Source organism: Lycium barbarum, chromosome 1 (genome assembly GCF_019175385.1).
Source record: "Lycium barbarum isolate Lr01 chromosome 1, ASM1917538v2, whole genome shotgun sequence".
NCBI classification, from domain to species: domain Eukaryota; kingdom Viridiplantae; phylum Streptophyta; class Magnoliopsida; order Solanales; family Solanaceae; genus Lycium; species Lycium barbarum.
This window is the reverse complement of record NC_083337.1, coordinates 168,684,752-168,706,343: the sequence shown is the minus strand read 5'-3', so window position 1 is coordinate 168,706,343 and position 21,592 is coordinate 168,684,752. Positions and strand designations below refer to the sequence as shown.

General features: G+C 37.3%; 1 pseudogene; it reads left to right on the top strand.

Annotated features, from left to right (window-relative positions):
• Window positions 1–14,840: 14,840 nt before the first annotated feature.
• On the top strand, window positions 14,841–15,962 carry LOC132626599 (protein CANDIDATE G-PROTEIN COUPLED RECEPTOR 7-like; annotated as a pseudogene).
• Window positions 15,963–21,592: the final 5,630 nt, after the last annotated feature.

Below are 21,592 nucleotides of genomic sequence, written 5' to 3'. Positions count from 1 at the left end.
ATATGATGCATGAGCTGCGCACCGCTCTTCGCATCGCTTTTATATTGCCTGGGCAATGCACCGCCCTTTTAAATTTCAGCATAAGGCCATGCACCGCCTTTCATATGATGCATGAGCTGCGCACCGCTCTTCGCATCGCTTTCATATTTACTGGGCCATGCACCGCCCTTTTAAATTTCTGCATAAGGCCATGCACCGCCTTTCATATGATGCATGAGCTGCGCACCGCTTTCATATTTACTGGGCCATGCACCGCCCTTTTAAATTTCTGCCTAAGGCCATGCACCGCCTTTCATATGATGCATGAGCTGCGCACCGCTCTTCGCATCGCTTTTATATTGCCTGGGCCATGCACCGCCCTTTTAAATTTCAGCATAAGGCCATGCACCGCCTTTCATATGATGCATGGGCTGCGCACCGCCCTTCGCACGTTTTCATATTTACTGGGCCATGCACCGCCCTTTTAAATTTCTGCATAAGGCCATGCACCGCCTTTCATATGATGCATGAGCTGCGCACCGCTCTTCGCATCGCTTTCATATTTACTGGGCCATGCACCGCCCTTTTAAATTTCTGCATAAGGCCATGCACCGCCTTTCATATGATGCATGGGCTGCGCACCGCCCTTTGCATCACTTTCATATATTTACTGGGCCATGCACCGCCCTTTTAAATTTCTGCATAAGGCCATGCACCGCCTTTCATATGATGCATGGGCTGCGCACCGCCCTTTGCATCGCTTTCATATTTACTGGGCCATGCACCGCCCTTTTAAATTTCTGCATAAGGCCATGCACCGCCTTTCATATGATGCATGGGCTGCGCACCGCCCTTCGCACGTTTTCATATTTACTGGGCCATGCACCACCCTTTTAAATTTCTGCATAAGGCCATGCACCGCCTTTCATATGATGCATGAGCTGCGCACCGCTCTTCGCATCGCTTTCATATTGCCTGGGCCATGCACCGCCCTTTTAAATTTCAGCATAAGGCCATGCACCGCCTTTCATATGATGCATGGGCTGCGCACCGCCCTTCGCATCGCTTTCATATATTGCCTGGGCCATGCACCACCCTTTTAAAATTTCTGCATAAGGCTGAACACCGACTTTCATATATCACATGGGCCATGCACCGCCCTTAGCATCGCTTTCATATTGCCTGGGCCATGCACCGCCCTTTTAAATTTCAGCATAAGGCCATGCACCGCCTTTCATATGATGCATGGGCTGCGCACCGCCCTTCGCATCGCTTTCATATATTGCCTGGGCCATGCACCACCCTTTTAAAATTTCTGCATAAGGCTGAACACCGACTTTCATATATCACATGGGCCATGCACCGCCCTTTTTAAATTTCTGCATAAGACATCGCACCGCACCGCACCTGCCTTGTCTTGTTATTATTTTATTAATGCCCTGCATATGCTCGCAGCCGCATTGCACCGCACTTGCATCGCTGTATTTCAATATTTATTCTTACTGACTATTTTCATCTAGTTTTTAGTTTCGCAGGAGCTTTAGCGCAACGTGGAACTATTTCTTCGGCAGCGAACTGGGGCAATACGTCGGGAAGGACAAGCAGACTTCTCGACAAGGGTCAAAGATCTACCTCGAACACTCGGCTCCAAATTCAAATTTCCCGTTCATATTCCAGCACAATCAATTTTCAGGGTTCTATCACAATGCCCAGTGTCATCATAATTCGACACTGGGACAATATTTTTTGCGAAGATTCGCATCAAATCGTGAGTTGCCAGTCATAGGTGTCGTAGTCTTCCCAGAACTACACGCGGCCTGATTCTCGTGCAACCCGAGATATGTAGGCGATTCAAAGACCAGAGTTCGGCCGTGATTTTATTTACCCTTAGTCCTCCACAATCCTTTAGCCGGGACAAAATAGGCTACTAAGTCAACGTCTTTGCCCGAAAATTCTTTCATCATTATCGGACAAAGAGGGACAAGTTGTTGACACCCAATTTTGTCCCACCTCTCCTCCAAAATACCTATTTACGCTTCTAATATTTTTAGAAAATTAAAAAAATATATATATATATTTATATGTTTTTTTTTTACTATAATTATTAGACTCTTATCAATACCGGCGCTTCATTATTCTATTACAGTTACTAGCCATCCTCGTTATCATTTATCAATCATTATTATTATTATTATTATTATTATTATTATTATTATTATTATTATTATTATTATTATTATTATTATAATTCACAATTTTTTTTTATCATTTCAGCATTTTACCAGCTTACGCACACGCATCACATTTAACTTTGCATAATTAAATAATAGTGTTTATTTACTGTGGATTTTGTAAATATTATTGCACGGTCATATAATTTTTTCCGAGCACTAATAATTACATATTTTAGTCCGTATCAATTCAGTCCATAATTAAATCCTAAAACTATTTTGGGCTAAAGCCTAATTTGTGAGACCAACCCAATTTTCGGACCAATCCACATTTTTCAATACCCAGCCCAACATTTTCAGCCCACTACTCAAACAGACCAGCCCATACCCGTTTTAACATTACCCGACCCGGAAGCCCAATCCCGTTCAAAAGAAGGGAACCCTAGCGGTTCCCTTCTCATTTTCCCTCATTTCCCTCACCTCACCGCCGCACCCCCCTTCCCCTTCTCCTTCTTCGTCTCTCCCACTTTTCCACCGCTCCCACTTTTCCCTGTTTCCTCTCTCTGTCTCCCACCTCTTTCTGTTCCCCACCTCCGCACTTCCCTTCCCCGCTCCTCTCTCCTTTTTCAAACAAGCCAAAACCCTATAAATAGGGGCGGCTTGAAATCACTGAGACAGGTGCTGGAACCCCCAAAATCGCCTCACGAAAGCAGTTCTTGAACTCCAAAACCCCCTAAGGCAAGAAACAAGTTTTTTTTTTTTTAGTGGCAAAATCACTTAAGCAATACTAGTTCATCAGCCGCCTCAAAATATCCATAAAAAATCAGTTTCTTTAGCAAATCGTAGTCTCATTTTAATCGGGTCAAAATATTAGATCCCAATTTATATTCGTTTGCCTTGTTATTGCTGTGAATCCGAGTGTCGCAAGCTCGGATTTGATAGTGTTCGAGGTGGATCAAAGACTCGAAACCCCACTTCGCTGCACCCGAAGAAGGTAATTTCTTCCTCATCTTAGTTTATTTTCAGCCTAGTAGCTTAGTTCGTTTATGGATTTTGTATGAATTGATTTAGTAGTAATCTCGTTAATATAGGCAGTCTGCTATATTAGTGCAATTGAAGAGATTTTGTTGGTAATTAAGCAGTGTTTTATACATGTTTTAAATCCGGATTAACCATACCAAGGTGCTGATAATTGGTGTTATTATATTTGATGTTGGTTAATTGAAACCCCTTTTAGTCGACAATGTTGTAGCTGCTTGTTTAAATTGATATGATTGATGCCGGCTGATTAGTTTAAGATTTATTTTTCTCTACAAAGTCATGGTTGTTTGTTGAAGCTGCTAGCATTAATGTTGAATGGCTAGTATGAGACTTAGGTTAGTTTACCACATCCTTACTTTAAGTCGAATTCGATTAACGCTAGATAATAGTTGCTGGTCTGGTTAGCTGTAATTCCCTCTAGCTTACCTTGCCATAACTGTTTGTTAAAGTAGAATATGATCAATGTTGAAAAATGTTGGTTTGAAGTTCATACTAGTTCATATTGTCATAATCGACTATCATGAGTTGAACATGATTGGCATTAACTACAACTTTGCAATTTTGCTAGCCCATACTGATATATCTATCTGCTTTAAGATTGGATATGGTGAGTGTTGAGCATAAGCTTTATGATATGCTGTTAACTTCATATGTCATTATAGTTTTCCCTTATTTGAATGCGACTGATGCCATATGAACCTCTGGTCTGATTTTAGAGCTTGCATTACTATTGTTGTCCAGATTAAATGTGATTAGCTATTAATAAGAATCTCACACCAGTAGTAAAGGCCTAAGTCATGAATGTTTGCTTTGGTTGATATGGAACAGTATCAGTATAAGTCTGCCTAATTTTGAATCATAGATGATTGTTGAGTCACCCTGACCAATCTTGACTGCTAACCCATGTGAACCCGCCTAATTTGAACTATTGCAAGTGTGCCACGAAAAACAACTCTAACTAGCATTGATGGTGACTTAGTAAACCATGCCTTGATGTGTCTTTCCTTTATAAAAGCATGACTGCTCTTCACATGCTTGCTTACTCAATTGTCATGTTGTCTTAATGGAACAATTGCATACTTGACTCCATGTTTATTATGCACTATTGGAATCCTTCTTTAGTCTCTATACTTTATCACTTGTTAATAATATATCCATGCTCCATGACTCACCACATAATTGTCTGTAGTTATCCAAGTGTATAATACATGTCTAGTAACTTCATATTCAAATGTATCTATCTAAATTACTGTCTTGATGACATAATATGATTCTGTGCTTCTCAATTTAACTCATATGTGACCATTATATAATCATAGCATTTGAATCTGGTTTGACATGACCATCAACACCTTGAGTTTGATTTTTTATTTTTTTTTGGATCACCTGAATTCTATATTGAGAGTTCATTCTTAGTAGCTTGCATAGTTAGTTTCTCCCTTGGGAATTCTGTGGCATTGCATCTCATTTTGGATATCTTATTGATCATGAATATCAAACTTCATCCTTGTCCTGTTTTACTTCTTGAATTTTGCATTACTGTTTATGATTTATCACTCTCCCTGTTCTAGATATGTCATCATATACCATTGAATGAATTTTGCATAGCTTCTCCCCTTCAAACATGTTGTAACTCGCCTGTTCTCTTTCACCTTGGCTGCTGTTTTCTTTGTTATGCCATGATATATCAAATCTTGTGTTCAAATAATGCATTACGTTGACTGAATTTAGAATCGGTACCATTGGACTGAAAATCTGTTTCTTAGAGATGAATCATGAGCTATTGGCAGGGGTGATATCTGATGTAGCCACTAGTGTTTGTCTTGTTAATATGAAAAAATATGGAATAAAATGTGTCTGAATATTATAAGTACTCCTCCTGAATTCAGTGGTTGCTTTGTACCACAAATCTGCCATGTTTAGGTTCAATACGCGCTGTGTATTTCTAGTGCATCTCTTTTAAACTCTGCCTATGCCACACATACAAAATTCTCCATCTAAAATGATTAAATGTGTATCCAGTGTGCAAATCTGTGTGTTGACTGCTGTATGTTACCCATTTTTTAGTGCTTTTTTTTTTTTGTATGTCTTGAAATGATGTCTCAAGTATGTCAACAGGTTGAAATTTGCTGATGTTTGAGTATTCTGTGTCCTCATAGATAGGGTATTATTAAATAGTTTCTTAAGTCTAAATACAGGTTTGGTTGTGGATCAGTGTGTTTAGTCATAATAGTGGTCTCTTTGCCTTTCTACTCAGCTTGTTGTGGTGACAGATCCTGCTGTCCCTCCCCTGTTTGGTTTCACACTACTGGTATTATATCCACGATGATCTTCTTCCTTGCTTCGATCAGCTTCAGTTAAATAAGACCCAAAAAAAAAATACTTTATTTTAAACCTTCCCTTTTTTTTTAGTTTCAATTCTGTCCTGTTAATTTTGTTCACCCACTTATACTTAAATCTTTGAATGCTCAAGTCCATGATAGTCCTTTCTTGAACTTAATTGTCACCGCATGCATATTTGCCAAAATTTGGAACACTGATTTTCTGTTTGCGGTATGATATACCTTAAGAAATACATATAATATACGCAATCTGCTGGTTTGACTGAGTTGTATTTCACATAGTTATTACATCTCACTGATTGTGTACTAACTTTTTCTCCTCTCATTTTTTCTGCATGACTGCCATATATGAGTCCGAGGGATTCATTCTCCTCCCGCATTCGGTGTTGGGCTAAAAGCCCAACGCAATATTCTTGAGTCATTTTCTCATCAGGCCTGTTCGCAGCAAAGGAAACAAAATATTTGGGCCTGGGCCCATGTATACGGCAGCAGCAGCCCCCAATAATAAAATTTGCTGGGCCGAAGCCCAGCAGTGGCCCAGATCCAAGGGGACTGCTGGGCCGAAGCCCAACAGTATAACAACAATCTCAAAATGGGCCGAGCCCACTTATTTTATTTATGCCTTTGCTTATTTTATGCCTTTAACTTGTATGTATTATTTGACTAACGCTTTCATATTTTTCTGCTCTTCCTTAGCTTAGTTGGACTATTGAGAATTAGTATAGATAGTTTAGCAATGGGTAGTTAGCTTAAAGAAGACTAATAATCAATCCTACGAGTTTATTTCTCTTCTTTTGTGTTAAAATTATTTATGATGTCTAATATTATTTCATTCGGAATAACAGATTTGCAAAAAGGCGCAACTATATATATCAATCAATATCTCGGCACTTCAGTATCTTTTTTTCTACTCCTAAAAATATCCCGGCATTTCAGTTTATTTGTTAAAGGAAACTGCACAAACCCACTTTTTCTTTTACTTATGCGTCTTATTTTAACAGCATCATTATTTTAAAATCTTTGCAACATTTATAAGTTTATTTCTAAACGACATTTAAAGTTTCCTTTATGCGAATCATTACATCTTCTACAAAATGCGTTCTAAATAGCACTTTTATTTAAAACTTTAAACAGTATTTATAAATCTCATGGCATTTGAAATCTCCTTTTATATAAATTATTATATTCTCTTCTATAGGTTTTATTAGCATTTTATTTCGGAGCCCTAGCAACATTCATAAATTTTTATTTCAAATAGCATTCTAAAATTCCCCCTTATACAAATTACTAGTCTCATTTTTTCTTTAACAACCTTATTACTTGAAATCTTCTTTCTTTATATAAAAAAAATAAACATTTTAAAATCCTCTTTTGCATAAATTGTTATATTTTTTATAAATCTTATTTGCACAAGCTTTCTTTTAGAATTTAAATACTATATCCAACATTGATTAATTAACCTAAGTTTAGTCGGATAACCGTAAGTTAACGGATTCTAAAGGATGCCTAATCCCTTCCCTTTAGGATAATATAGAACCCTTACCTAGAATCACACTGGTTAAGCAGACTATTAACGGAGGTTTAGTTTTAACTTTACCTTAGTTAACATTTAGATGTCCTAATTCATCGTTAAATTAATTAGGTGGCGACTCCTTAAAACAAGCAATATAGGAATCTCCAATATGTTATACTCCGCTCTAACCCAGTTAAAAGGGGGAATAACACACGGAATTCGAGAAGCAAATGCACCGAGTTGACCTCTAAAACTGCTAGTATTAACACCTATCGATTGGATTCATCGATATGCAATTTTGGTTGTACACGAAGTGTGAAAAGCAAATGAACCGAGTTGACCGCTAGAACCGGTAGTATTAGAACCTATCCATCGGATTCATTGATATGCAATTTTTTCTTTCTTCTGCTTAAATAATTGTCAGAATTGAGCACTTTCCACCTGATGCAGTGAATCCAAAGCCAAAGAAGATAAATCTCAGAAAAAGTCACACATCTTCCTTTCAGGTAAAATGACGATTCGATAGCTTCGGTTTCACCTAATTTGAGTTTGTTGTTGGTGTTTTGTGATGTATTGTTCATTAATTTGTTCCCCGATATGAAATATTCCTTGCATGCTCATTTGGGGTTCTGCGATCTTGTTGTAGATCCTTCCACTGTGAACTTTGTGATTTGTGCTGAAATTGCATTTTTACTCTTTTTCTGATCTATATCTATTTGTTTAGATTCTACTACTAAGAGGGAGTGGGGGGGGGGGGGGTTGAAATTACCAGCTCAATGGTTAACTTAACCCTCTAAATGACTAGATGTATTTAGTATCATTTTTTTCTTATTTTAAATTAAATGTTGTCCAAAGGGGCATTTTATTTATCCCAACTCAAAAGCAAACAAAATTCAAATATAGAAAAATGAAAAGGTTCCGACCCAAATGCAGATTCGACCCAGAAATAAAGCAATTTAGGAAAGTAAAATTGATCAAGGGAAACACAATTCATTTTCCCTTTTCTCTCGCTCCTGTAGGCAATGGAGAAAATCCAACTCTTCATAAATCATGCTGGCATTTGATGGATTTTTCTTAAGCTCTTCCATCTTCTTCTTTACCCAAAGTATCATCTTTGTCGCTATTGTGGTTCTCAACTGGTGCGACTAAGTTCTCGATGTTGCTCCTCTTGAATCTTCATTGTTCTTGTTTTGTGTTGATGATATTGGTTTGTGTTGTGTGAAAATCATGTTTCCCAGCTCAAACCGTGGTAGATCTGGTGTTTGTATGAGCTGGATATCCTTGCTAGACTTGACTCGTTCTTGATTTGTTTTCTTGGTTCTTGTTCCTTGCATGCTTGACTCCTCAAAAGGGGTCAAATACTTTAGATACCCTATTGTTCTGATCCACAACTTTGAATTTGATATGAGAAATTTTTGTATTGTTTTTTTTTTCTTCAAAACATTAGATTCTCTATCGAGAGAGTAGTATGAGATAAAGGGTATTTTCGATTTGCTCTTATCTATTGGGTAACGTAGGAGACATACATATTTTTCCCCCAAGGAATCTTTAGAATTCCCACTGCTTAACTTTCAATTCGCCTCTGACCATCAAATGAAATGTGAACAACCCGCCCTCCTCTCTTTGAAAGAAGGGGCACAATATAATTTTAACGGCAAAGGGTCATATATACCCCTGTACTATCCCGAAATAGTTCTGCGTATCCCCCGTTTGCTTTTTTGATGATATGTACCCCCGCCGTTAGCGTTTTGGTCACATATACCTCCGCGTCTAACGGTTCCGTTTAAAAGGGACACGTGGCACGATCTCAACGGCTCCAACCATTTTATTTTTTATTTAATCTAATTTATCATTAAAAAATTATTCTAAACCAGAAAGGGGCTATTTCTTGAAAATGTGGCTATTTCTGAAATTCAAATTGTGGGTTTCTTCTTCTTCTCCAACTAATTTGCAACTAAAATTCACCCAAAAACCCACCGAATTCTTCATCAAATTTTCCCAAATATCAGATATCAACTCTTCAAGATTTAATCGATCTTTTTCAATAACATTCACTCGAAACAAAGCTCGTTTGGAGAAACCCAAAACTTGAACTTGAAGCTTCAAGTTTCATTAATGGTTGTCCATGGAGTTTATGTTTTTTCTTCATGTTCCAGCTACTCAAGACAAGCTTTAATTACAATTTTTAGATTCAATTATCAATACACAATTTATTCCAACAAAATTTTCACCATTTTAATTTTTTTTCGGCCACCATTTTCGTATTCAAGAATCTAATTATAGAGTTCATGAACCTTATGGGCATATTTCAAAGTGAGTTTAATTTTGGATCCATAAATATACAATTGAAGTAGTCGAATGCCGATGGTGGAGCTTCGCTCTGGAGATTAGACTTTCTAATTTTCATTTATTTTTGTTTTGTTTTGTGTTTTTTAATGATAAATTAGATTAAATAAAAAATAAAATGGTTGGAGCCGTTGAGATCGTGCCACGTGTCCCTGTTAAACAGAGCCGTTAGACGTAGGGTTATATGTGACCAAAACGCTAACGGCGGGGGTACATATCATCAAAAAAACAAACAGGGGATACTCACAACTATTTCGGGATAGTACAGGGGTATATATGACCCTTTGCCGTAATTTTAACACAATTTATCTAGCTCTCTATCTAATAACATTGAGTGAGAAATAATTGAAAAAATTATTTTTATCAAGTATCATAAACTTTTCAAGTAAATGAATAATACAACAACAACAACAACAAGCCCAGTATAATCCCATCATGTGGGGTCTGGGGAGGGTAGAGTGTACGCAGACCTAACCCCCACCTTGAAAGGTAGGGCGGCTGTTTTCGAAAGACCCTTGGCTCAAGAGAGGAAAACAAGACAAAATGTCAGATAGGACCAAGCATATCGAAAACAATATGAAAACAAGGAATAACAAAAGCGAGAAAGTCATGGTAGAACAGTCCGGCAAGAAAGGAGCATTAACTACTATAGATAAATAAGATAACCAAAGTACAACGACCCAACAAATATAAGAAGCAATCAAATGGCAATAAACAAATGAGCAAAACTATAACTACTATGGTGAAAGGATAAGCCACCTAGCCTTTTATCCTAATCTGAGTCCTCCACAACCTCCTATCTAAGGTCATGTCCTTGGTGAGCTGAAACTGTGCCATATCCTGTCTAATCACCTCTTCCCAATACTTCTTCGGCCTCCCTTTACCCCTCCTGAAACCGTCCATAGCCAACCTCTCACACCTCCGCACTGGAGCATCTGTATCTTTCCTTTTCACATGCCCAAACCATCTCAGCCTCGCTTCCCGCATCTTTTCCTCCATCGATGCCACTCCCACTTTGTCTCGGATATCTTCATTCCTAATTCTATCCCTCCTAGTGTGCCCACACATCCACCGCAGCATTCGCATTTTCGCGACTTTCATCTTCTGAACGTGAAATTTCTTGACTGACCAACACTTTTGGTGGCACATTCTTATCATACAGCACTCCGGAGGCGAGCCTCCATTTCATCCACCCTGCACCAATACGATGTGAAACATCGTCATCGATATCCCCATCTTCCTGTATAATGGACCCAAGATACTTGAAACTTCCTTTCTTTTGAATGGCCTGGGTACCAAGCCTCACTTCCTCGTCAGCCTCAAGCGGTAGGCCACTGAACCTGCACTCCAAGTATTCTATCTTGATCCTACTCAATTTAAATCCTTTAGACTCCAACGTCTGTCTCCAGCCCTCCAGCTTATCGTTAACTCCGTTGCGAGTCTCGTCAATCAGGACTATGTCATCCGCGAACAACATATACCAAGGCACCTCACCTTGTATTTGTCGTGTCAATTCATCCATTACCAAGGCGAATAGAAACATGCTAAGAGATGATCCCTGATGCAACCCCATCAGAACAGGGAAGTGCTCTGAGTCTCCTCTTATCGTCCTTACCCACACTTTCATAGTGTGACTCAGCAAGTTGATACCTCTATAGTTGTTGCAGCTTTGAATGTCTCCCTTGTTCTTGTACACGGGAATCACTATACTCCACCTTCATTCTTCCGGCATCTTCGCTGTCTTGAAAATGACATTAAACAACCCAGTCAGCCACTCCAAGCCTACCCTGCCTGCATTCTTCCAAAATTCCCCAGGAATCTCGTCAGGTCCGGTCGCTCTTCCCCTGCGCATCCTGCGAACAGCTCCCTTAACCTCTTAAACCTTTATACTCCTATAATATCCAAAGTCGCGACGCCTATCAGGGTGCTCTAAGTCTCCCAACATAAAGTCTCTGTCCCCTCCTTCGTTCAAAAGTTCATGAAAGTATGACTGCCATCTCTGTCTAATGCGGGTTTCCTGTACCAACACTTGGCCATCCTCGTCCTTGATGCACTTCACTTGATCCAAGTCGCGTGCCTTCCTCTCTCTCGCCTTGGCAAGCTTAAATAGCTTCTTATCCCCACCTCTGTCCTCTAGTTCTGCATAAACGCGTTCAAAGGCTGCCGTTTTAGCCGCCGAAACTGCCAACTTCGCCTCATTTCTCGCCATCTTATACTTTTCCCTGTTTGTCCGCTTCTCTTCATCATTCTTGCTATCTACCAACTTCACATATGCCTGCTTCTTTGCTTCTACCTTCCCCTGGACTTCTCCATTCCACCACCAATCCCCTCGGTGCCCACCACGACGGCCTCGTGAGACCCCCAATACCTCTCTAGCTGTTTCCCTAATGTGGCCGTCCTATCCTACATACTTCTCGCATCCCCCCTACTATCCCACACTCCCATAGCCATCAACTTCTCCCCCATCTATAGGGCACCAGACAGAGTCAAACTCCCCCACCTAATCCTCGGTCAGTCATCCACGACCCTTTTCTTCTTATTCCTTCTTATCTCCAAATCCATCACCAATAGTTTATGTTGGGTCATAAGATTCTCACTCGGTATAACCTTGCAATCCTTACAGAGGCCTTTATCATCTTTTCTAAGAAGCAAAAAGTCTATTTGCGTCGCAGCCACCGAGCTACAGAAGGTTACCAAGTGCTCCTCCTTCTTCGAAAAACTCGAGTTGGCTACCATTAATCCAAAAGCTTTTGCGAAATCCAGGAGTGAGACTCCTCCACCATTCCTGTCCCCGAAGCCAAATCCTCCATGCACCTCATCATAACCCCTCGAAACAGACCCAATGTGCCCATTGAAATCTCCTCCTATGAATAACTTCTCAGTAGGCGGTATACTTACCACCACTTCGTCCAAGTCCTCCCAAAAGTGTCTTTTTACCTCCTCGTCCAAACCCACTTGTGGCGCGTAGGCACTAATAATGTTCGAGGTGAACCCTCCAACGACTAACTTAATCGCCATCATCCTGTCATTGATCCTCCTAACCTCTACCACCTGATCTCTAAGCTCACTATCTACTAAGATCCCTACCCCATTCATATACCTCGACTTGCCCGAAAACCAAAGCTTGTATCCGTCCACCTCCTTAGCTTTAGGTCCTACCCATTTAGTCTCTTGGACGCAAGCTATATTAATCCTCCCCTTCTTAAGAATCTTAACTAACTCTATGGACTTTCCCGATAAAGTCCCAATATTCCAAGACCCTACTCTCAACTTAGAAGCTCCCTCAACCCCCTTAGCCCCCCCCCCCCCCCCCAACACTAGCCCCCGATCCTAACCGAGAACATGACCCTAGTCTACCATCCATCACCAAAGCCAGTAAAGCAAATATACGCTAGTGAAAGGTTAATCTAAGACAAACGAAGGATCAATACTAAAGCATAAGTTAGCAATAGTCTATAAGCAGTGAAATAGGTATTTAATTAGGCGGAGTAGGCAAAATTTATAAGGCTAAAAGACAAGAAATGGGCTATTGGAGGTACCGACTCCAAGTAAATAAAACCTGTTCACCACCGAGAAATCTCTGTTTGCCGCCAAAAATACTGTTCTCTGCCGGAAAATATTGTTCACTGGCCGGAATCACTGTTCGCCGACCGAAATCACTGTTTACAGCCAGGAACTGCCGGAAAACTCGAGTACCTGTGCAGAAATTACCCGGAAACCTACTGGTGGAGGGTTTCCGGTCGCAAGGTAGAAGAAAAAGGAAAAGAGAAAAAAAACAAAAAAAGAAGAAGGAAAAAAAAAAGAGAACAAAGGAGAGAGAGAGAGAGATCTAGCCGGCCGGAAGCGTATTACCAGTGGTGGTGGTCGTCATCGCCGGTCGCCGTTTGGGGTGGCTTGGTTGGGGGTGGGTGGGTTTGGGGGTTGGGGGGGAGCTGCAACTTACCGTTGGTGAGAGATTTAGTCAATTATAATAAATGAACATGCAAAATAAAATTAGATAAAATCGTGCTCGCACATGAATAAATGAATAATAAATAAAAAGAATTGATAATAACAGATGGATGAATCTTACATACATACAATTTTAATATTAATTGACACGATATGCACGTGCAACACACGTGAGCTGAAGCTAGTTGCACAGTAAATTTAACGTACCATAAGGGCTAGAAATTGCATAAAGTCTAGGATGAATGAACTTTCATGAGCGTTTATCGCTATTAATTTTCTTTTTAAAAAATTAATTTAGGCCGAGATGGGCATTTTATTGACTAAAATCCAAAAAAAAAAAACACAAAAGCAAAAGCAAAAGCTGTCCAAAAATATAGAAAAGGAAAAAGAAAAGCAGATTGAAAAAGCAAAGTAAATGTAGCAAAAATCATTTGAAGCCATAAATTTGTTCGAGCATCTCTCTGTCTCTCTCTCTTTGTCGGTGGTCCGATATTCATGATTCAGTTGGAGTCTCCGCTTCTCTGTATTGATCTCGTTGTGAATACACTCTCATCTTGCTGTCATTGAGAGCAAGCAATAACTATAAAAAGTATTTTCATCAAGTATCGTGAACTTTGCAAGTACATTTACAATAAGTACAAAGCTTCACAATAACAAATAGATGAATCTTCAATGCATAGACACTGATGCAAAAACACAATATATTAGAAGAAACACAATTATCAAGAGGTGAAGTACGACTCGAGTATTTTGGTTATATTTAATAACATTAAAGTTTGTCATTTAAGTGAAAGTTGAATTCATTTTAACGTCAAATACAATATTACTATTAATTCACGTGATATGTGTTGACACCCAATTTTGGCTCGACGTGCTTAAAATTAACGTTTTGGGGGGCCCTGATTCGTTAAAGAGCACGAAATACATTTTTACACATTTTTACATTTTTTTCAACAATTTATTGATGATTATCCTTATTTTAGGAATTTTCTCAATTTATTGTCATTTTTCAAGAATCATTATTTTGCACATGTACAGCGTATTACTACCATTTTTGTGCAATTAATAATTTTATAGCAATACATTTTCATATCATAGACATTAATGTTTATATTTTATACTTGCGTTATTATTTATACATGTATTAGTTAACTATATTTTAGTACAGTCTGACAGTGCAGAGAAAATCGGAGTAATTAATTTTTTAACGCAGAGTAAAATCGAATCAAGTCAAGATTTTATCATTTTTTTTTAAAAGGGATTAAGATAAGCATTGAGGAGACAAAAGGGTGCAATCTTCTATTCTTTGGACAAAACAGGGGTCATTTTGCATTATAAGAAAAGGGTGGGGTTAATTTAATTATTGGACACATATTTACACACACAACATTAGATTTTGGATCCAAGGAAAACCTAAACATTTTCCCCCCTCATTTTTTTTCGCAGCCGCCGCCGCGCTCCGGCGATGCACCAAAATCACCTCCACACCTCCTTCGGCGACACACCAAAAACAACCCTCTTCCCCGCCACTTCTCTCCCCACTTCGTCTCCCTCTCTCTCACCAGCCACCACCGTGGTCCACCGCCACAATGACAATACCGACGCCCCTTCTCCTCACTGTAACCGACATCACCTTATCCCACCCGGAATCCAGACCCGAACCCGATCCATCTGAATTGGGTTTCTTTCTTGTAACACGTGAAGCTTGGCAACATGTTCTTGAACAACTCCAAGATGGTGATATCCGATGTACTCTTCACACTGATCTTGTTAAAAAGGTTTTAGCTTTTGATCAGTTGCAACCATCTGTGAAACAATTCAATACTTCTTTTAATGTCGGTGAAGCGAATCAATTCACTCTTGTTTTTGCTAATTGCATGCCTAATTTGGAAGTTTCAATGAATGTTCATTCGGTTATGTATAATTATAACCCGAAAAGTGGGAATCTTGATTTTCTGTCTACAGGCAAGACTGCTCTTCCAGTGATTTATTATTTGTTTTTTGTAGTGTATGTTTTAATGGGGGGTTTATGGGTTTTTGCACTTTACAAAAAAAAGGTTATTTGTTTATGGAATTCATTTCTTTATGCTTGCTGTTGTGATCTTGAAAGCATTGAATTTGCTGTGTGAGGCTGAAGATAAATCGTATATTAAGAAGACTGGTACTGCTCATGGATGGGATGTTTTGTTTCATATATTTAGCTTCTTGAATGGTATTACTTTGTTCACTTTGATAGTTTTGATTGGAACTGGTTGGTCATTTTTGAAGCCTTGTAAGATAAAGAGAAGAAGGTTTTGATGATTGTTATTCCTTTGCAAGTTATGGCCAATCTTGCTCAGGTTGTGATTGATGAAACCGGCCTTTTGGTGAAAATTCATACACATGGAAGCAAGTTTTCTTGCTTGTTGATATCGTGTGTTATTGTGCTGTATTGTTTCCTGTTATTGGCCGATGAAGAAATTTTCGTCGATTTCCAAGGCCTTCCATGTACAAAGACGGGTTTTTATTTTAAGTTTTTTTTTTTTTTTTTAATTCATCCGATAATTATTTATTCTCTTACTAACATTTTTATTAAGTCTCATGCAGGTATCCGGAGTTACTTTTGAAGATGACACTCAAAAGAAGTTCAAATAGCTTCTTAAATTCTTTTTATATTTATTTTTTACATTCTTAAATTATACAAGCATAAAATATAGTGAAAACTTTACTTTTTAGGATGCAGGTTGGTGGTATTTATTTATGATCTGCTTAGGTGATTTAAATTTTATGTGTTTTAGACAAATTAATATTAGACAGTTATTATTTTTGTAGCTAATATTCTTATAGTTATCATGTTTCGCTAGAGTTTTAATTCAATAACTTAGCACACTTAAGTGAATAAATAGGGTGATTTGCCTCAATATTTAGGCTTTGGAATATACTCTCATAATTAATTGATTAGGCGTACATACTTAACTAGTTAAATTAGTTAACTCACTTCGAGTGCAAAATAATTTCATGTCCATTTTTTATACCTTTGTCACATACCCAAGTTTCTAAGTTGCACATAACTTTTTTTTTTTAAATAATTATTATATCACATATGTATAAAATACGTATTGCACGATTATTTATGTGAATAGTCATATTAGTTATTCTTTAGTCTAAATTCTACTAATTTTTGTAAATAATAATCAAGCCTTTTTATACATCCCTCGAATAGTTAAATTGGTCCAGCCGGGAACCACATTTGTGGATTCTGAAGGATGCCTAACACCTTCCCTTCGGAATAATTTGAACCCTTACCTAGAATCTCACTTATTTTCGTAGACCATGTTAAGGTGCATATATTAATAATTTATAGGTACCCTAGTATACCTTAAATGCTAGGTGACGACTCTGTACATAATTAATTATTTCAGATCTCCATAAGTTGTGCTTTAAGTTGTGCTTTGTTTAGCCTTTGGTAAAAATGGGGTGCAACAATATGCACGTGCAACAGACGAACGCTGAAACTATATATAGTTGCATAATAAATTTAACAGACCATAAGGACCAGAAATTGCATAAGGTCTAAATGAATGAACTATCTTAAGCTTTTATCGCTATTAATTTTTTTTTTTAAAATAAAATAATTTAGCTAGAGATGGACATTTTATTTATTAAAAAACAAACACAAATGTAAAAGTTGTCCAAAAATAAATGTAAAAGCTGTCCAAATATAAAGAAAAGAAAAGCAGAAAGAGAAAGGGAAGTAGATGCAACCAAAAATCATTTGAATTTATAAATTTGCTAGCATGTTTCGCACTCTCTTGTCGGCGGTCTGATGTTCTTGTACAGCTGGAATCTCCGCTTCTCTGTATAGATCTCGTTGTGAAAACGCTCTCATCTTGTTGTTGTTGTTGTTAAGAGCAAGCAGTAATTTTAAAAAGTATTTTTATCAAGCATCGTGAACTTTGGAAGTGTATGAACAATAAATATAAAACTTCATAATAACAAATAGATGAATCTTCAATACATAGACGATGATGCAAAAACAAAGTATATCAGAAGAAACACAATTATCAAGAGGTAAATTATGATTCGAGTATTTTGGTTGTATTTATAACATTAGATTTTTATCATTTAGGTGAAAGTTGAATTCATTTTAACGTCAAATACAATTTTACTGTTAATTCACGTGATATGCACGTGCAATGCACGTACGCTGAAACTAGTTGCACAATAAACTTAACATACCACAAGGGCCAGAAATTGCATAAGGTCTAAATGAATGAACTTTCTTGAGCGTTTATTGTTATTAATTTTTTTTTAAAAAAAAAAATTAGCTCGAAGATGCGCATTTTATTGATTAAAATTCAAAAAAAACATAAAAACAAAAGTTGTCCAAAAATAAAGAAAAGAAAAAAGAAAAGCTGAAAGAAAAAGGAAAGTAGATGCAACAAAAAATCATTTGAATTCATAAATTTGCTCGAGCATGTGTCTCTCTCTCCTTGTCGGTGGTCCGATGTTCTTGTTCAGCTAAAATCTCCGCTTCTCTGTATAGATTTCGTTGTGAATACGCTCTTATCTTGCTGTTGTTGAGAGCATGCAATAATTATAAATTCTCTCTAGAAAGATGACCCAATTTCTCTTCTTTCTTTTTTATTTCAACTTCTTTTTTTTCCAGGGGTCCAGAAGGCTAAAAGGTGGGGGGAGAAGGAAACCGAACCTCTAATCGACCTGGACACATAAAGAATTCTTGGCGTTGAAAGAGATTTCGGATTTCTTATGTCCCTCGGTGAGTGCTTTCTAAGAAGGGCTTAGAAGAAGAAAATGAAATAGGAACAACTGCGCTAGTCGTAATAGATCGACTTTCATAGCTCCAGCATGATAGTTCCATTTTGGAGAAGGACGACGTACTATGATACTTTCTGTTTTCTCAGGCCCTGTTTTGATCTCTGGTTTGATGGTTGTACGTGTTAAAAATCCAGTACAATAAATACAAAACTTCATAATAACAAATAGATGAATCTTCAATACATAGACGATGATGCACAAATGAAGTATATTAGAAAAAACACAATTATCAGTAGGTGAAGTAATATTAGAGTATTTTGGTTATATTTAATTACATTTTTTAAAGTTAAATTTAGCCCATAAAGGGCATTTTATAAATTAATCAAAAAATCCAACGTAAGTAAAATGCGTCCGGCAAAGAAAAAGAAAATGCAAAAAAGGAAAGTAAACAAATTCTATCAGATGCAATCCGTAATAATTCTAGATAGTTCCTCATTTTTGTCGGCTTCTCTCTTACTAGACTTGCATACCCATTTGTGGAGAACCCCTCATTGATCAAAATCTGGTGGCTTTCCAGTGTGCTCATCAATGAATCGTTGCTGGGTCGCCTCTAAGATGAAGAAATCGAAGCTCTGCGATGTTCTTGAATCTCGAAACCTCCAGGTGAGTCTTGAATCTTGATTTTCCTCTTTCTCCTTCACCGTATATATTTAATAACATTAAACTTTGTCTTTTAGATGAAAATTGAATTCATTTTAACGACAAAGGCGATATTATTATTAATTGATGTGATATGCACGTGCAACGCACGTACGCTGAAACTAGTTGCATAATAAATTTAACATAAGGGCCAGGAGTTGCATAAGGACTAGATGAATGAACTTTCCTGAGCGTTTATCGCTATTAATTTTTTTTTATTGATTAAAATTCAAAAAAACACAAAAGCAAAAGTTGTCCAAAAATAAAGAAAAGAAAAAAGAAAAGTAGAAAGAAAAAGGAAAGTAGATGCAACAAAAAATTATTTGAATTTATAAATTTGCTTGAGCATGTCTCTCTCTTTCATTGTCCACAGTCTGATGCTCTTGTTCAGCTAGAATCTCCGCTTCTCTGTATAGATCACGTTGTGAATACGCTCTCATATTGTTGTTGTTGAGAGCATGCAACAATTATAAAACATCTCACAAAAGATGGCCCAATTTCTCTTCTTTCTTTTTTATTTCAGCTTTCTTTTCTTTTCCAGGCGTCCAGAAGGCTAAAAGGTGGGGGACAAGGAAGTCAAACCTCTAATCGACCTAGACACATAAAGAATTCTTGGCGTCGAGAGAGATATGAGATTCCATAAGTAACTCAGTGAGTGCTTTCTAAGAAGGGCCTGGAAGAAGAAAATGAAATAAGAATCATCGCGCTGGTCATAGTAGATCGGCTTTCATTGCTCAAACATGAAAGTTCCATTTCGGGGAAGGAGGACGTACTATGATACTTTCTGTTTTGTCGAGCCATGCTTTGGTCTCTCGTTTGATTGTTGTACGTGCTAAAAATCCAGTACAATAAATACAAAACTTCATAGTAACAAATAGATGTAGACGATGATGCAAAAACAAAGTATATTAGAAGAAACACAATTATCAATAGGTGAAGTACTATTTGAGTATTCTGGTTATATTAAATTACATTTTTTAAGTTAAATTTAGCCCATAAAGGGCATTTTATAAATTAATCAAAAAATCCAACATAAATAAAATGCGTCCAGCAAAGAAAATAAAAAAAGAAAATACAAAAAAGGAAAGTAAACAAATTCTATTAGATGTAATCCCTAATATTTCTAGATTGTTCCTCATTTTTGTCGGCTTCTCTCTCACTGGACATGTATACCCATTGGTGGAGAACCCCACGCTGATCAAAATCGGTGGCTTTCCAATGTGCTTATCGATGAATCATATTGTTGCTAGGTCGCCTCCAAGATGAAGAAATTTGAGCTCTGCGATGTTCCTGAATCTCGAAACCTCTAGGTGAGTCTTGAATCTTGCTTTTCCTCTCTCTCCCCTTCGCCGTATATATTTAATAACATTAAAATTTGTAATTTAGATGAAAGTTGAATTCATTTTAACGTCAAATACAATATTATTATTAATTGATGTGATATGCACGTGCAACGTACGTACGCTGAAACTAGTTGCGTAATAAATTTTAACATACTATAAGGGCCAGGAATTGCATAAGATCTAGCTCAATGAACTTTCCTAAGTGTTTATTGCTATTTTTTTTTTTAAAGCTCAAGATGGACATTTCATTGATTAAAATCCAAAAAAAAAAAAAAAAACACAAGCAAAAGCAAAAGCTATCAAAAAATAAAGAAAAGAATAAATAAAAGCAAAACGAAAAAGGAAAGTAGATGCAACAAAAAATCACTTGAATTTATAAATTTGCTTGAGCATGTCTCTCTCTTTCTTGTCGGCGGTCTGATGTTCTTATTGAGATGGAATCTCTGCTTCTATGTATATGTCTCGTTGTGATTACACTCTCATCTTGTTGCAGTTGACAGCAAGCAATAATTTGAAAAAGTATTTATATCAAGTATCGTGAACTTAGCAGGTATATGAACGATAAATACAAAACTTCACAAGAACAAATAGATGAATCTTCAATACATAGATGATGGTGAAAAAACAAAGTATGCCATAAGAAACGCAATTATCCAGAGGTAAATTACGATTCGAGTATTTTGGTTATATTTAATAACATTTAAGTTTGTCATTTAAGTGAAAGTTGAATTCATTTTAACATTGAATACAATTTTACTATTAATTCACGTGATATGCACGTGCAACGCATGTACGCTGAACCTAGTGCACAATAAATTTAACATACCATAAGGGCAAGAAATTGCAAGGTCTAAATGAATGAACTTTCTTGAAAGTTTATTGTTATTCATTATTTAAAAAAAAAATTGATTTAGCTTAGATGGGCATTTTATTGATTAAAATCCAAAAAAAAAAGCTATCCAACAATAAAGAAAAGAAAAAAGAAAATCCGAAAGAAAAAGGAAAGTAGATGCAACAAAAAATCATTTGAATTCATAAATTTGCTCGAGCATGTGTCTCTCTCTCCTTGTCGGCGGTCCGATGTTCTTGTTCAGCTAAAATCTCCGCTTCTCTGTATAGATCTCGTTGTGAATACGCTCTCATCTTGCTGTTGTTGAGAGCATGCAATAATTATAAATTCTCTTGAGAAAGATGACCCAATTTCTCTTCTTTCTTTTTGATTTCAACTTTTTTTTTTTCCAGGGGTCCAGAAGGCTAAAAGGTTGGGGAGAAGGAAACCAAATCTCTAATTGACCTGGACACATAAAAAATTCTTGGGGTCGAGAGAGATTTGGGATTCTGTAAGTCCCTCAGTGAGTGCTTTCTAAGAAGGGCTTGGAAGAAGAAAATGAAATAGGAACAACAGCACTGGTCATAATAGATCAACTTTCCTAGCTCCAGCATGGAAGT